This window comes from Pseudorca crassidens, chromosome 12 (genome assembly GCF_039906515.1).
Source record: "Pseudorca crassidens isolate mPseCra1 chromosome 12, mPseCra1.hap1, whole genome shotgun sequence".
Taxonomy (NCBI): Eukaryota; Metazoa; Chordata; class Mammalia; order Artiodactyla; family Delphinidae; genus Pseudorca; species Pseudorca crassidens.
The window spans coordinates 58,064,940-58,083,241 of NC_090307.1; the positions used below are offsets into that span (position 1 = coordinate 58,064,940).

Here is an 18,302-nt window from a genome sequence, read left to right on the forward strand (position 1 = left end):
GAATAGTAAAAAAAAAAAAAAACCCAAAACCAAAAAACTTGTTCAAATAAGAGTAACATAAAAGGAACATGCATGCAGGTCTTCTAGGGAATATGGAAAACAGCAGCCACAAATTTCTTATAAATAATGAAAATGTACCAGGAAAATATGTTGCCACGAAGTTTAAAAGCATAACCCAACTTAGAAACAGTAATTCATGAAGCAATTACAGCTATAAAGGAAGATCACAAAGCAGAATGATAAGAACTCAGGGGAAAAAGTGAGAAAACGAAGGTTGCTGGTAGACAGCTGGAGGATGTGAAATAGGAACTGGCAGAATTGAAGGAAAGGAAGGTCAATAAAGGGACACAAAAGACAAGAACGAAAAGAGCACAGAAATGGTGCCGAGATAGAAAGGATAAAGAAGGATTAGAGAAACAAGGCAATATAGCCAACATATGCGTAGCTGTGATTCGCAAAGGAAGTCAAACCAATGGAATAGAATAATTATCTTAAAATATAAGGCAAGAGAGCTTTTCTGAAATAAAAAGTCTAAAATCTATTTAATGAAAAGGTAACCATTTTATCAGTGAGACGTCATTCAGAATGGTCAGTGTAAAGAAATGTCTCAGAAAAAGTTTTGAAAGGAATCCTTTAGGTGGTCAAGCAAAAAGATAAAATGAGGTTAAGGGAGAGAAAATGAGGTGGACATTAGACTTACCTGCAGAAACATGTAACCTGAGCGCAGAACAGAGCAGCATCTACAAGAGATTGAGCTAAGAAAGCAGAAGCCAACGATTCTCTGTCTAGTTAAGCTCTTTCCAATGTAAAGACTCAAGTAAAAAGAGCTTCAGACATGCCAGAATTTGGGTACTATTGCTCAAATGAACCTTTCTAGGGGAAAATCCTAGAGGATGGGCTGTAGACAGACATGAAACAGAAAATGTCAACAGAAAAATGTCATCGAAGAACCAGTGGCCAACACCCCCATGTTCATTACGGCACTATTCACAATAGCCAAGACATGGAAGCAACCTAGGTGTCCACTGATGGATGAATGGATAAGGAAGAGGTGGCATGCATATATATATATTTACTCAGCCATAAAAATAATGAAATATTGCCATTTGTGACATGGGTGGACCTTGAGGGCATTATGCTACGTGAAACAAGTCAGACAGAGAAAGACAAATACTGTATGATCTCACTTACATGTGGAATTTAAAAAAAAAACCCTAAGCTTATAGATACAGAGAACAGATTGATGGTTGCCAGAGGCGGGGGGTGGTGGTTGTGTGAAATGGTGAAGATGGTCAAAAGGTACAAACTTCCGGTTATAAAATAAAGAAGTCCTGGGCTGTAATGTACAGCATGGTGATTATAGTTAATAATCCTGCACTGCATATTTGAAAGTTGCTAAGAGAGTAGATCTTAAAAGTTCTCATCACAAGAAAAAATTTTCTAACTGTATATGGTGACAGATGTAAACTAGACTTATGGTGGTGATCTTTTTTTTTTAAATTTAATTTTATTTATTTATTTTTCTACAGCAGGTTCTTATTAGTTATCTATTTTATACATATTAGTGTATACATGTCAATCCCAATCTCCCAGTTCATCCCACCACCACCACCACCCCCGCCCCGGCTTTCCCCCCTTGGTGTCCGTATGTTTGTTCTCCACGTCTGTGTCTCTATTTCTGGTGGTGATCATTTTTGCAGTATATACAAATATTGAATCATTATGTTGTACGCCTAAAACTAATATAACGCTATATGTCAGTTATACCTCAATAACAATAAAAAAAGAACCAGTGGCCAAAATCTAGCTCAACACATTTTAGAAGAGGTGTATCATTTTCATGGATTTAAAAGGAATATCTTTATGATCTGATATGACATGAAGTTTCTGTAGCTATACATATGTAGATATACTTTAAGAATTTTTTTCTATTATTTGTTTTACTTTTTTTCTAAATCCTTAATGGCTGTTGAATATTATGAAATGTCTTTTATGCATATATTGAGATAGTCATGTGACTATTTCTCCTTTAATCTCCTAGTTGCTGTGAATTCTATGAATATTCTTTTTCTAATGCTAAGGCTTCCTTTCATTAGCAAATAAATCCCGTCTGGTCATGTTATTTTACATTATTTATAATTAGCGAATTTTATTGAAATATTTATTAAGAGTTTTTGCATCAGGTTCGTGAGAGAAATTGCATTACAGTTTTCCTTTCTCAGACTGCCGTCATCTAGTTAAGACTATACGAAATCCTAAAACGAACTGGGCATCTTTTCTTTGTTCATATCTCTAGAAGAATTTTTATATGACAGCAATTAACATTTTCTCGCTGGTTTCATGAAACTATTTGGGTCTGGTCTTTCTTTCTCTGAGTAAATGTTAAACTAATGTGTCAGTTTCTTAAACTGTTAGGGATGTATTCAAGGTTCTTGTTTTTACTGAGTTTTGAATAATTTGTTTTTCTAAGAAATTATCCACTTACGTTTTCAATATATTGGTATAAAATCTATTTCTGTTCTAGTCCTATGATAGATTTAATATCTACTGTAAATTTATCCCTGTTCCTGTCTTCATTCCTAATAGTGTTTATATTATGCTTTCTTTTTCTCTTTTTGGTGAGCTTATTCAGAGTCTTAGTGATATCAGTATTTTCAAAGAACAGCAATAACACAAAAATATTTACAGTGATCATCTCTGGGTGATTTTGATTATCTTCTTTATTTTCTTATGTATTTTAAAAGTTTCCCCAATAAACGTATATTATGAACCTCCCCAATAATACCAGTAATAAAGTGATACATTTTTGAACAGAACAAAAAAATGTAGACTGAATAGGAGATTCACAACTGGTTGAATGGCTTTTCCTAGATGATCTATAAATAATATCAAGAAAAAAATGGAGAATGGTCTTTAGTGGTATGCATAAGCCTTTCTTTTTGGCCCTATTCTGAACAGTTTTTTAATCATCAACTTCCATGGTGATATATTAGACACTATTATGAGATTTAGAATATAATACATCTTGGGAAAATATTTAAAATACTGGATTTTAGATTTAGTATTTCTCCAGTTTTGACAGTGGAAGCATTCTTTCTGGTCATCCAAATGGCACTTTTAGGTGGGTGAATTAGAAACAAGCTGTCCCCTCCTCAAGACTCTACTGTTATTTTCTGGAAAATTATGGTAATAAATAAATAACTAAGATAACTACTAATATAAATGATGTTCTCTAGAATTAGACTGTGCACAATAGTAAGGAGTGACCTTGGGCTAGAAAGACACATTTGTATTTATAAGATGACATTTAATAAAGATAAACATAATAGTCTACATTATGTTAAACCACCTAAGCGCATAGTACAAGGTAAGACAAACATGTCAAAATGATTTCATGTGAATGAATGGCTCACAGTTTTTATCTGAGTATGAGACAGGTTGGCATGGCTGCCAGACGAGCTGGTACCTTGATAGAAGTAGGGTATTCATATCCAAAGATTTTCAAAGGGTGCTGTGAAGTCCAAATTCAACTGAAATATTGTTCACAAAATAATATCATAAGTTAAGAGAGATGCTGCTTTTCTTGGAACCAAATACAATTTGTCTGTTGTCAGCTAAAAGAGCTTGATGTCCTATTCTCAGAGAATTGCTGAAGGAACTAGGTATTTTGAAGATAGAAAAATGAAGACTTATGGGCGAACAATAGTTTTTTTTTTTTTTTTTTTGCGGTACGCGGGCCTCTCACTGTTGTGGCCTCTCCTTTGCGGAGCACAGGCTCCGGACACGCAGGCTCAGCGGCCATGGCTCACGGGCCCAGCCGCTCCGTGGCATGTGGGATCCTCCTGGACCGGGGCACGAACCCGTGTCCCCTGCATTGGCAGGCGGACTCTCAACCACCACGCCACCAGGGAAGCGAACAATAGTTTTAATCAAACATTTGAAGGACTGCCTTGTAGAAGAAAAATTTGATTTATTTCACATAGCTCTACATCCAAGTTAAAGAAAGAGAGGTGGGCTTGGACTCACGATAGAGAAGAATCTTCTAAGAAGGGTGTCAAGAATGGAAACTGCTTCTGGGGTGAAAATTCAGGGACCCTTTCTAGAGGCCATTTGGTGACGTGCAAAAAGCCTTACCATCTGGCATTCCCATTGGCCCAGCGAATCCAGGAATTTCTACTGATTAAGTAATTGCATGCTTCGTGAGGCATTTGTAACAGTGAAAGATTTGGATAGGTTACTAAGTAAATACAGGAAAAGAAAAAAGAAATGTGAGGGGGAAAGAAAAACAAACAGAGCAGAATGGGGGCAAAGAGAATGAACTCAATGGAACAGAAACTACTGTTGCAAGTACAGGGGTGGAAAGGAGCATGAGATATTATTAGAAAATCGCCAGTCAAAATAGGGTTGAATGCAGGCCACTGAGGCAATGGCCCAATTTTTTTGTTAATTAGACGAGAGAATTGTGATTGCTAAAATAAAACTTAGATTGAGGATCTCTAGTGAAGTGAGGTCAACAAAAATAGCTAATAAATGGGAAATTACTTTAGTCCTTTGCAAGTGAAGAAACCTATTACTCATGGGTGTTAAATGGTTTGTAATGTAGAGAAAGGAAACAGATTCCTCTGGAGATCATTCACTATAATGCTGCATCAATAGAGGACTTCAGGATGTAATATACTGAGGAAATGCTGGCTTTGGAAGTGTGCGTTCCATGCTAGACCATAGTCCAAATGTTTGTGACTGTCTCCATCTGAAAACAACGGAAAGGGTAAACAAGTCTGCAGAATAATTATTCAAAATCAGAATTTTTAAATTATTTGAAGATACTAAGATTTACTTGAACTTCTTTTTTTTTGAATGTAAGACGAGTGCATACTATTTGGGAATACTAACCAGAAAAAACGGTCCACATTTTATTGAAAAAGACGTTTAAGGCATTATTCATAATGGCGAAAAATGTAAAAAAAATTCAAATGCGAAATAATTGAGAAATCGGTATTCTCACCATGGTGTGTTAGCATACTTTAATAGCCACAATATTTTTATTAAAATGCTAGACATTAAAAATAATAAGCATTTATTAAAATGATAAGCATATATATGCATACAATGTATATATACAAAATGATACGTTATGATAATTATGAAACTACTGGCAAATTAAATAGTTACTTCTTAATTGCCAGATTCATTGATAGACTTTTCATTCCAGGTCTGACTCGATCCCTCTTTGGTAGCTGACCTTGTTCAACTTTTCCTATTTCTTGAAATCCTGATCTCCCTTTACTTCCACGCTGTTTTGAACTTGCTGACCCATTAGCATGGTTTTCCTTTGCTACCTGTCTGTGTTTAAATATCTGTGTAACCTAGGAAACTGGTCTGTGCTGCCTCACCTTCTAACATACATGTCCCAATGTGATCTCATTCACTCAAACTTTCCTCTACCTTCTACGTGATAACTCCCAGCTAACCTTTCTCCAGCCCTGACAGCTTCCTGAACTCCAGACTCATAAATTCAGCTGCCTTCACTTTTCTGTCTTCCTCACCTGAGGACCTTTGACCAACCTGGCACCTTAAAGATATGGTAGAAAGATACATTTACTTCTCTCCATCTTTATTGCTTCTAGCTTAGTCTGAACCACAATCATCTCTTGTCTGAATTATTGTAATATCCTTCTAAATAATATTCAGATAAGTGAAAGCTTGCTTATGGGACACCTTCAACTGGATATTCTATAGACACATCAGATTCAAGATGTCTAGAACTATATCATCTTTTCCATCCCAACTTATCTTTTCTCCCAGATTACCTATCTCAATTGGAGATACTGACATGCATCCAATTTTTCAAACCATAAATTGGTCTTCATTTCTACTCTTCTCTTTCCTGACAACCAAGTCATTCAACCTCCAAGCCTAGGCAATTCTATATATTTTAAACACGTTTTGTCCTTTTGAATGGGTAAAGAAGATGTGGTACATATATATAAGGGAATATTACTCAGCCATAAAAAGGAACGAAACTGGGTCATTTGTAGAGATGTGGATGGACCTAGAGTCTGTCACACAGAGTGAAGTAAGCCAGAAAGAGAAAAACAAATACCGTATATTAACGCATATATGTGGAATCTAGAAAAATGGTACAGATGAACCTACCTGTAGGGCAGGAATAGAGACGTAGATGTAGAGAATGGACATGTGGACATGGGGGGGGAAGGGGAGGGTGGGATGAACTGGGAGATTAGGTTTGACATAGACACACTACCATGTGTAAAGTAGCTAGCTAGTGGGAACCTGCTGTATAGCACAGGGAGCTCAGCTCGGTGCTCTGTGATGACCTAGATGGGTGGGATGGGGGGTGGGGTGGGAAGGAGATCCAGGAGGGAGGGGATATATGCATACATATAGCTGATTCACTTCATGGTACAGCAGAAACTAACACAACATTGTAAAGCAATTATACTCCAATAAAAATTAAAACAAAAAAATTCTTACCATCAGCATCCCTCCTCTCTCCCACTACGGTAAGAAACCCTTGAGTGTAGAAGTTGTATTTTTCAACTTTGTATGCCCAGTCTTTAACAGAGTACCTGACATGTAGTTAATGCTCACAAGTATTTGATTTAAAAATTATATTATGTACAAAAAAAGGCAAAAATACATGCAACATGTTAATTGCAAATGTGTAAAATGTATGTATTTACATATAGATATTGGAAAGATGTCTTCAAGTGATATGAAGAATTGGCATTTTAGTGTAAGTTTAAGTGAATATTAAACATTCTAAATTTTAAAAAAGCAGCAAATATATAACACATAGGCAAAGAGGAATCTAGACCCAATAGTTTAAAATGGCTTAAAATAGACTAACATAGTTTAAATAGTCTAAATAGTCAAATAGTTTAAAATAATCTAACAAACGCAGAAATTGATGCCTTTTTAGTCCATCTCTGCGTGAAAGAAGTCTCCAGGACCACTGAATGTGTACATTGATCTCATTTAGCTGATATGCTCTGGGCAGATGATTTCACACACTTTTCATACAAAGTTTCAAAAATGATTAGGTTAAAAAAAGCATATCACAGATGAGATGGTAGATTCTGTGGCAGGTGGCATAATGGCTCGCCAAAGATGCCCACGTTTTAAGCCAGGGAAACTGTGACAGTGTTACCTTACGTGGCAAAAGGGACTTTGCAGAGGTGATTAAGTTAATGATTTTGAGATGGGAGGTTATCCTGGATTGTCCAGATGAACCCAGTGTGATTACAGGGGTCTTTGTAAGTGAAAGAGGGAGGCAGGAAAGTCAGAGAAGACGACGTGACCACAGAAGCAGAGATTAGAGTGATGTGATTGCCGGCTCCGAAGATGAAGGGGGAGCCAGGCGTCAAGGAATACAGGCAGCCTCTAGAAGCTGGAAAGTTGGCAAGAAAATGCATTTTCCCCTAGAGCCTCCAGAAGGGACACAGCCCTGCTGATATGATTTTAGCTCAGTGAGACCCATTTCAGACTTCTGATCCCCAGAGCTGTAAGATAATAAATTTGTGTTTAAATCATTAGATTTGCAGTTACTTGTTATAGCAGCAATAGGAAACGAGTACAGATGCTGTAGGATTTCACTTCCTCAAAAGCCTGACTAAACGAAATTGTGTCCTCTAACGGTAACTTCTGCAATGTCTCTTAAATCTGCCTTGTTTCAGTTCATGTTGGTACCGCCATGTTTTCACACTTAATAGTAATAATCATAGCATTTCTTGAGGCATTATATAATATATAATGCTCCCTTTCCAAGCGTTGTTCTACATTTTTTATATTACATTCACCCATTTAATCCTCTCAAGATCCTTACATGATAGGAATTGTTATTACCACCATATTACAAAGGAGGAGCCCATGGCAGAGAGAGGTTAAATAACTCACTCAGAGTTGCCTAATCTGTAAAACACAGGGTTTGAACACAGCTGTTTGGATCCAAAGCTGTACTTTATCTTCCTAAAACTGACTGCATGCCTTTGAATGGCATGACTGTCACTAAAAGTGCCCTCCTCACCAATTTACTATTTATATGCACTCTGTTGTTAACTATTATGGTAGACATAATTTTGACTCCCATGATGTCTAACCCCTGCTGTCACACCTGTGAATATGTTCTGGTTCACGGCAAAAGGGACTTTGCGGATGTCAGTAACGTTACTGATCGGTGATCTTAAAATAGGTCGATTATACTGGATTAATCTGGGGGGACCCACTGTAATCACAGGAGCCCTCAAAAGAAGAGGGGTGTTATGTCTATGTTACCATAATAAAATAAAATTAAAAAGTAAAAGAAGAGTTTTCTCCTGGCTGAGGGCAGAAGAGAAAGTCAGAGAGATGTGGCAGAGAGAGTCAGAGGGATTTAAAGCACGATCAAAGGTTTGATATGACGTTTGGTGGCTTGCAGATGCAAGGACCTCAGTTGTACAGCCGCGGGGAACTGAATTCCGCTCTCTGCCTAAATTCATTTGGAAGTAGAATCTTCCCCAGAGCCTGCAGATGAGAGCCCAGCCCAGCTGATATCTTCATTTCAGCCTTGGAAGGCCTTGAGCACGCCACTCAGCTGAGCTAGACTGTGCCCAGACTTCTGATCCATGGAGATGTTGACCTTTCTAAACTCCTCTCCCACAAGACTCTGAACTGAGCTGGCTGGTGAAATAACTACTATGATGTTGTGAATTCTATTTCTTCTTCTCTCCCTCTCTCTGTGCCTTTCCTCTCTCCTGCCTGTGATCCATCCATCCATCCATCCATCCATCAATCCACTCACCCACCCACCCACTTGCCTATTAATTCATCCATCCATCCACCTACTCACCTATCCACCCACCTATCCATCACCCATCTGTCCATCCATCCATCCATCCATACATAAATGGTGTTTGTTAGGCACTAAGTCAGGCATGGGAGATACAGAGCTAAATTACTGAGAGATTAGTAAAAATGGGCAAAAGCTAAGAGAAATCCCTACCAATGTGCTTCCAAAGAAATGATACCAAAGCTTCAGAGACATAGTGTTTCAAATGGGGAAACCTTTCTTCTTTATCCTCTTTCCTAAACCCCAGGTTGGAATTTTTCTTCCTATCAACCTCCATATTCCTTGTTCAGGTATCTTCATACTGCTTCTTACTTTGCCTTGTATTCTATTTATCTAACCACCCAGTGTCCCACTAGACTACAAACTCTCTAAGAGTATGAGCTATTTTACATATCTTTGAATTCCCCTCTCATCTCAGCCTCAGCCCTTGTACACAGCAGAACCTCACTTTTTGTTACTTGAATTGATCACTCAGGAAGAGCTCCTTTACGATAAATCCTATCACACACTTTACTTTGTAACAGGATCTCCAAGTTCCATCTCAGTATCTATCTATTTCAGGTAATAGGCACCCACAATAATAATTCTTGAAAAATTCCCCATTCCTCAAAGTATTCTAAGGTTGTAACCCAAAAGGCTTTTCTAATGAGATGTTACAAGGAAGAAGGAAAGTCATCAACTTCAACTTTTTAAGGAAAAAGCTAATTAAAAATTTTTTTTCTTGAAATATAGTTGGTTTACAATGTTGTGTTAGTTTCAGGTGTACAGTAAAGTGATTCAGTTATATCTATCTAGTCTTTTTTTTACATTGTCTTCCACTATAGGTTATTACAAGATATGGAGTATTAGTTCCCTGTGCTATACACTAGGTCCTTGTTGGTTATCAATTTTACATATGGTAGTGTGTATATTTTAATCCCAAACTCTTAATTTATCCCTCTCCCCCTGTCCCCTTTGACAACCATAAGCTTTCTTTCTATCTCTGTGAGTCTATTTCTGTTTTATAAATAAGTTCATTTGTATCCTTTTTTTAGATTCCACATATGTGGTATCATATGATGTTTGTCTTTCTCTGTCTGACTTCACTTAGTATGATCATCTCTAGGGTCCATCCATATTGCCGCAAATGGCATTATTTCATTCTTTTTTATGGCTGAGTAATATTCCATTGTATATATGTACCACATCTTCTTTATCCATTCATCTGTGGATGGACATTTAGGTTGCTTCCATGTCTTGGCTATTGCAGACAGTGCTGCTGTGAACATTGGGGTGTGTGTGTCTTTTTGAATTACGTTTTTCTCCAGATTTATGCCCAGGAGTGGGATTGCTGGATCATCTGGGGGAAAAGCTAGCTAATTTTAAGGATATCATAATTTAAACTTGTTAGTAGCCCTTTATGTCTTTTGGGGACATGCTAAAAGCTAAGGACTTTTCTCCAGAACAGGATGAACACAAACAACCCCCTCCTCAACTGTTAAATTCACGAGTTCACGACCCCCTAGAGGCCATTCTTGGGGACTACATGTCCTATCTGTCCACAGTCACAGGCTAAGAGCACTGAATTAGGTGGATGGGTGTGCCCTGCCTTCCTGCATCTGAGTTCTCCTCCACCCCATCCAACGGTCTTCTCAAGGTAGGGTTACTTCCAAAGTCAGTCAGATGTGCAAGCTCGTCACTTCTGCTTCTGGGCAGCCCCGGCATCATAAGTAACCTTCCCAAGATGCTCCAGGCCTGGAAACCCTCTTCCTCTGAGGGTCTGTATTAGGGAGCCCTGGCTTGTAAGCTTTTCTAGAAAGGCCTATTCTGGAAAGCAAGCTTTCCAACTGGCCTGCCACCAATGGCATTTTTCTGGCTTGTGGGGCTGAAGCAATCTCTTTCTAGTCCTCAAAGTTGGCCAAAGAACACTTGGTTTCAGAGAACGATGTGAGAAAATACGGCTTTTGACGTTTGGAAAGTAAACAAATGTGGCCAGACGGCATGTTTTTGGTAATACCGGTTACGTTAAAACAGAAGACTACTACAACGTACATGCTGGTTATTAGTCCATGAGATTACTGCCTCTTATCTAAGCAGGTGACTCTTATTTCCAACTCAGAATGGTGTGCTAAGTCTCTCATTGACACCCATCCATTGGTACATTGATTTTTTTCATGGGCAGCAGGAAGGTGCCCACTCTTCTCAGTGAATAGGGCTGAAGTAAACACTGCCCCCAAATAACCCGTAGTGAATACTCCAAGGGCCTCTCTAGAAAGCTCTTGCCATTTGGTCAAAGGCAGGAGAAGGTGAGGGATGCGGGAGTGCCTCAGGTAACGTGCAAACGGTACCTGTTGTCGGGGGAGGGGGGCCCGTCTGATTGGCACCAGCCGTGCGGCTGGCTGTAGCAGATAATACCATGCATCGCCAACTTCTGAATCCACTGGCACCCAGCGGCAGCTCCCAGAGGTGCCACAACGTTGTAATTTACAAATCACTGTGAGTAGGAGAAAATTTTGGCAGCCCTCTTTCATAAATGAGAATCACACGTGAGGGTTACTGTCCGAGCGAGAGCTTCGGCCCAAAGCTCAGAGTGTGAATGGAAGTGCTGTGCTGGGTACTGCCCGGGCAGCTCATGGTCAGTCGGGTACAAAAGGCAGAGTGGGAGCTGAGCAGGCTCCTTGGAGGGGCCAGCGCCAGGGCGGATGGGAAGATCCAGGGAAACACTGCGCGTCCTGCGCCCAGAGCAAGGCCCCGGGCATGGCAAGTCCTGAAAAATGGTGGGTGAGAATCTGGGCAAAATCCCAGGCTCGTTCTTGTGTTTCTAGTCAAAAATTAGTTGTGCTTTTTGAACGCTAGGTACTTTAAAGAATTTACTCTTCACGATAACTCGGCAAGATATTTTTCTAAAGGAAGAACTAGAAGATATGAGTGGTGAAGTGGTTTATTTGATGCCATTGTCGTGAGTAGGTGGCGGAAAACAGGCATTCCCACGGCAGCTCTCACCCGGGCGCCACCTGGTTCTGACACCTCTAAGCGCTGGGACATCACAACACGATGTTACCTTCTTGGGGCAAAGCCCAAATCTACTAGAACTCAATATATTAAAATAGACAAGAAACAGCTAGAACCACGCAGTCCACTAGAACTTTCTGTAGTGACGGGCAGGTTTTATATCTTTGTTGTTCAATATGGTAAACGCCAGTCACATGTGACTACTGAGTACTAGAAATGTGGCTATGGTGACCGAGGGGCTGAATCTTTCCTTTTATTTCACTTGAATTAATGTAAATTTAAATAGCCACACGTGGCTGGTGGCTACCATATTGCACAGCACTCTGTGCTGAGACTCTTTGATTTGAAAGGAACCCTGGGGGCCACCTGCCCTCATTTCCCCAAATAGGGAAATTTCCTTCGCTCCGTCCCTGACATGTTCAGCCAGCCTCTCGTTACATATTTTTAATAACGAGAAGGTCTTCAACCTTGCCTGGGATCTGATGGCTTTGTTAGGAAGTATCTTCCTACCTAACAGTTGCCCCCTCAGGGGTATGAGCTGGGGATACAGTTGGGTTTTGGTGTGATAAACCCATCTGTTATTCCCTGGGGTTCTCTCCCGATTTGCTGTCCCTCTGCTCTTCTCGTGCCTGTGAACCATGGGTGCCCCAGCGGCATCTCAGTCCTCTGGGGGCACAGTGTGGTGGTCCCATCCTACCGGCCTGCTGCTGGACGAGCACACGATGCTCCGTGGACGCTAGGATGGTTTCCCCACAGCAGGTTTGCTGTCTGAGCAAAGATTTCTTCTCAGGGCCTGGGCAGCCCCACTGCCTCCGGGGCGGGAAGCCTGGTTGCCTTTCCCCACACTGGTCTTTCCCTTTCCCACGTTTATGCAGTCACCTCTCCCAGAGTTCAGTGTGGGTCAAACAGGTGCTAACTAAATCTTGGTTGAATGAAAGATGTTGAGAAGGCTGTCCTCGTAAATGATTTAACAGAATTTTTCATCATACACTCACGATGTAGATAGCGCGAAGAGACTACCTATTATGACAGTTAGGTGAAATCATCGCTGGTTGGCTCTGAGAAGTACAGTGTTCAGAAACATCAATGAGATGAAATTGGCCTTGTTTAATTTTAGTGAGTTCTTTCATTTCTTAGTTACTTACCTGTCCCTGTGAAGTGAATAATTAACATTTCCTTCTTAGGCGTGGGGATATTTTATAAAATATTGAACCAAGAGAAAGTGGAGGCTGTGGAAACATTAAGACTGTATCCGTTACTTTAAACGAACTTCATCTGGGCTTAAGCAAAGGGGGAGGGCATTAAATAAGGGCTTGCTAGAACACTGAATTCTCTGTGATGAGAGACATGTACATGAGGAAAAGTCCAACATGAGCTGAAAAGTAGGATATTAAGTTCTCCACGCCTTCCAGATTCATAACTGAGTATGGTACCTTTTATCCTGATGGATTTCAAAAGCCTGAGTGTTCTGTATGATCTATTATAGAAATTTAGTTTAAACTCTGCTAACATTCCCTAACAGCACTATTTATTGGATATCTGTAGCCCCCGGCCACCTTCAACTGATACACATGTGTCCTCTGCACTGGGTATTAATTACATGGCTTACTTGATTCAGTTATATAAGTAATTAAGAAGCATTCTAAAGGTTGACCTTTAGGGAAACATATCTTTTCCTTTGGACCTGTGATCATTTTAACGAATAGTAAAGTTTGTGAACTCCCCAAATATTTAGTTAACAATTTGGGATGTGTGGAGCTCACGCACCCAGCAGAATTCTGGCTCAAAACATGCCTTGGAGATAACTATCTGGTATCCCCATAGGACAAAAGTATAAAGTCACACTGTTATAGAGAAATTGGGTTTGGGGATTCCTCGTTTCCTTCCTCACCGTTTCAGCGAAGTTAATTCTTGTAGAAGAAAACATCCCCAAATTAATACAAGCAAAGGATATTAAATGGGCAGACAGTTCTAATTGGGACATAACCTTATGGTGTTTTAATAACATTATAACTACAATCAGGTTGGCAGTCTCAAGGGATAAACTGTATTGTTTCTCACTGAAAAGAGAATAAGCACAACAGCTTTGAGTGATGGTTCTTTCATAGACTGAGATGTAATTTTCCAGTTATATGGAACGATACTGTTCTACTCCAATTTACATTATACATCTGACTTTGCAAATGAATCTCATATGTTACTTTCTAACATGGCCACTTTCCAAACTACACCTAATCATAGAGGTAGAATCTGTTTTTTTAATTATAGTTAATCATTTAAAAAATTGTCATTAAAATAAACTCTCATTGAGAAACAATTCGTCAGGAAAAGATCAGAGGGAATATTTACCAAGCAGAGGCAGCATGGTATGATGGGAAGTGAACAGGTTGTGGAATCAGACGGATCAAGGTTTAAATCTCCATTCTGTCACTTACCAGCAATATAATCTTGGGCAAATTAATTACCTCCATTTTGTATAAAATGAGGGTGTGAACCGCTACCCTAGTAACTTCCAGAAATAGGGACAATATATGTTAAGCATAGGCCTATTGAAATTTCTCAGGAAATTATAGTCCTTCTTTTTCTCCCTTTTTTCTCCTTCTTCTCCTTCATCATTGACCTATGATCATTGCCATCGTTCATTACCCCATGTGAGTACATCAAGCGTGTGATGAAGATGGGGAAGTGTTCAGTATGGTGTACGGGCTGAGCACTGGCCTGGGGCTGAAAGGCCTGTCTGCTCATAGAAAAGTCAGTCCCTCTCTCTGGATCACAGCTGAGGAAAAGGAATGAAGGTGACATAAGAACTTGTCTGTTGGAGTCAAGAAGTGCTTTCATACTGTGAGCCAATCAGGAACTCTTGGCACCCATGATCAGTTGTCGTTTTCAGGAAAGACAGGGCAGCTGGACTGCAGCCTGGGAGAGCTGCCGATTCAATTTACCAAGCTTGGGACAGTTAACTGACATCTTTTGGACTTCATCAGGGTTTTCTGATTTTTCTGACTTGTCAAGAGTTGGTTTATCAAGAGTGGATACAGACTCCCCTCCTCTGCCCCATCCTGGTCCCGCCCATCCCTGTGTCTCCTCCCGCCCCCCCACCAATCATTAAACTCTTCCTTAGCTAAGATCCGCTTAAGGAATGGGCAACAAATTTCAGACTGTGCTTTGGAAGCCCCCCGCTTCAGGGAAACTTGGATACAGGGCAGTGGATGGGAGGGAAGGGGATTTGGATTTGAATTCTCCTAGTCTTGCTTCAGTGTGAGCACTGCAGTCGTCTCTTGGTACCCAGGATGCTCAAGTCCCTTCTTTGAAATGGTGCAGTATTTGCACATAACCTATGCATATCTTCGTGTACTTTAAATCATCTCTAGATTACTTATAATACCTAATACAGTGTAAATGCTCTGAAAATAGTTGTAAATGCAATGGAAATGCTACGGAAGTAGCTGCTGGCACAAGGCAAATTCAAGCTTCCGTTTTGGAACTTTCTGAAATTTATTTATTTTTCTAATATTTTCCATCTGCAGAACCCATGAATACAGAGTGGGGACTGCTTTCTGTTTAATATATTCTGCTTTGTATGAACAAGGAATTCCATGGTTAAAAATGTCAAAAGCACTGAGCTAACTGTCCTTTGAAGTTCTTTCCCATACTTGTGTTGACTGTGCGTGTTCAGTTCACAAAGAGGAAAGCCTTAACGAGATGTACTTTCTAGAAACCTTAGCAACAGACTAAACCAAAACCACATTAGACCCAGTGCCTAGAGTGGAAAAAGCAGGGAGCAGGGCTGGTGGCAGAACTTTTTGAGTAGACAGAACACCAAGATCAATGACGATCTCATGCTCCATGATAGAGGACCGCTAACAGGTGGGGTGAGAGGACTGAGGAAGACACCCACCCCCCTCTCTACAACCGAAGAGCCAAGGGGATGCTGGTTAATCTCTCCAGGCCTCAGTTTCCTCAGCTGTAAACATGGTTTTGGGAGAGTTTCCAAATTCTATAATAGAATTATAGAATTATAGAATTCCAAATTATAGAATAAAATAGCTAAGCCCGATTCTCCTTTGCTCAGTAAGGTGTGGAGGAAGGGAACGAGTATAATTAATGTCATGTGTCTGATTTCTAAGGGTCATTTCAGTGAGGTCAGTGAAGGCTGGTATTATGGCCTTGCCTAGCTGAGTGCAGTCTTCCAGGGAGTTCCATGACACCACCCTGGGAGATTTGGGGGAGCTGATGATGGGTGACATAGGAGACAGAGCAAAGACAGGCCAGACAGTGAAACTCTATAAGCAAGGCCAGTTTGGAGGAAGAACGTGGAAGTAGTTTCACATTTCCTATCACAGAATAGCCATAGGAATTGGTCACCTAGATTTACCAATAGAATCTAAGAAACAGCTGTTGGCTTGGGGATTTTTTTTTTTTTTTTTAAAGCAGCGTGAAAGTCAAAATAAACGTTTTTAAAGAAGCAGGAAAGCTCATCTGAGACATTTTTGATTGATTGTTCAGCTCATGAGATCAGCTGGCGTGAAATAAAATGTTTCTCTTACTGGGCAGTGATTGCCTAAGTCAAATATGGCAAAGGGACCCACACGGTAATTGATGGCCTGTAGATCGGATTTTTCATAAGCGTCACCGCACAGCCGTCACAGAGAGTTCTTGTTTCTAGTGGCTTTGTTCACCTCCTTTGTGAAAGCCTTAGAGAGAAGGCAGCAAGCAGGAAAATCAGCTATTTATAGGCGTTTTTGACTAAAAGTGTCTGCTCAGCGTGCCATGAAATACTTCCAAGAGGTGGGAGAACAGGAAACAATGTCAAATCCACGAGAAGCCTGGAGGAGTGTGACGGGGGGAAGATTTTACAGGGGAATCATTTTCAGAAAGCTCAGGTTCATTTGCAAACAAATGACAGTTACTTGCACTGACACCCCCTGAGTTACCGAAAAGCCAGCTGAACTTCTACTAGTTAGGAGAGAAGAAGAAGAAGAAGAAAAAAATGAATTATCCAAGGATTACAAGTAGTCGGGATCCTTTAAGGGACTTAAAAGGGGCGTCTCTCTGTATGTATTTACTGCTGGGGGCCGCCAGTCAGACTGATGTCTGTAGTACAGCCGGGGCCAGCAGGTGGCCTGTGATGGGGCTGGCGTCTGAGAATGAACAGGAGTGATCAGGGACTTTAGACAGGAGCAAAAAAGAGGGATGGACAAGGACCTATTGTCATCCGCCAGCAGCGGTGGAAGAACTCCCACGCCTTGAAGCTGCCTTGGTAGAAACACTCAACAGAGACCCAAGAAAGGAGGTGAGTGGATAGCCCCATAGCTGTTGCTCTTAATTAGACTTGCCCTGTGGACTTCCCAAAGCTGCCTGGAATAAGGCAGCAGGTCTTGACAGACTTAGGATCTGAAAACAAAAGCAGGTTTTGTCTAAACACACACGAAAGCTTGAGGAGGCCAGAAAAATTGTGTTCCATTAGCAAATATCGAGCCGTGGGGGAAAACCTGACCCGCAGAAGCTGAGCTATCAAAAGATTGACCCTTTGTGATCTTTTCATCTGCAGACAAAAGCTTTATGTGTTTAGTTGGCACATGGGGTGAGGAAGCCTTAAATCTACATTGTGATGAAGACTTGTCACCCGACATTGGGAGACTGCTTTCCTTTCCCAGAATCGGATGTGTTCAGGCTAACCTTGGTGTAACGAAAGTTCGATCAAGCAAAATGTAACAGAAAAAGTGGCATATGAAACACGTGAGGAAGCAGTGAAGCACGCTAACATCTGAGGATTTGTAAACTCAAAACATTTCACACTATAGTTTTCACTTCTTTCCCCAATTTGAAATGAAATATTTTTCTGAGACCTTAACAAACACAAGAGTCATATCATTATGCCCATTTTGCGGATATAGAAATGGAAGTACTAAGTAGAGGGAGCCCAAAGTCATGTGGGAGGTCAGTAGTGATAGTAAAGCCAATGTTTTCATCTGTTAGACTCTACTGCCCCCTTCAGTAAATACAGTTATGAATCTAGTCTGATAGCTCCCTAGCATCAGGTTCAAGTGCGGTCCTGACATTGATCTCTGTACTGGACTCATCCCCGATCTACAGAATCAGAATCTCTTGGATCGATGCCACAAATCCTCATTTTATAGACACCCTCAAGGTGGTTCTTGCACACACAAAGTTAAGGAACTATTGCCCTAAATATTCAATGATAGAGCAAGTGGCCACACACATACATGACTACGCCTGCAGACGAATGTAGTATTGTGCTCAATTTTTACCCTCACGGATGCCACTATATAACGTTTCATACAGCATTTTCAACTTTAGAGCTAGATCTTCTATGGTCTCACTTTTGAATTTCAAAAGCAATAACCAAGAGATCAACCTGTAGCCTTTGATATCTCCTATGCATTATTTGTTTCACATTTTCTAGACTTACCCTGATTTAATATATTTGTTCCCATTATCC

The 18,302-nt window shown here is 40.3% G+C and overlaps 1 protein-coding gene across 16 annotated transcripts in view; it reads right to left on the reverse strand.

Annotated features, from left to right (window-relative positions):
- The window catches only part of DLGAP1 (DLG associated protein 1), a 1,249,429-nt gene that overhangs the window by 294,882 nt on the left and 936,245 nt on the right, over positions 1-18,302 (reverse strand). The gene's annotated exons all lie outside the window — the stretch shown is intronic.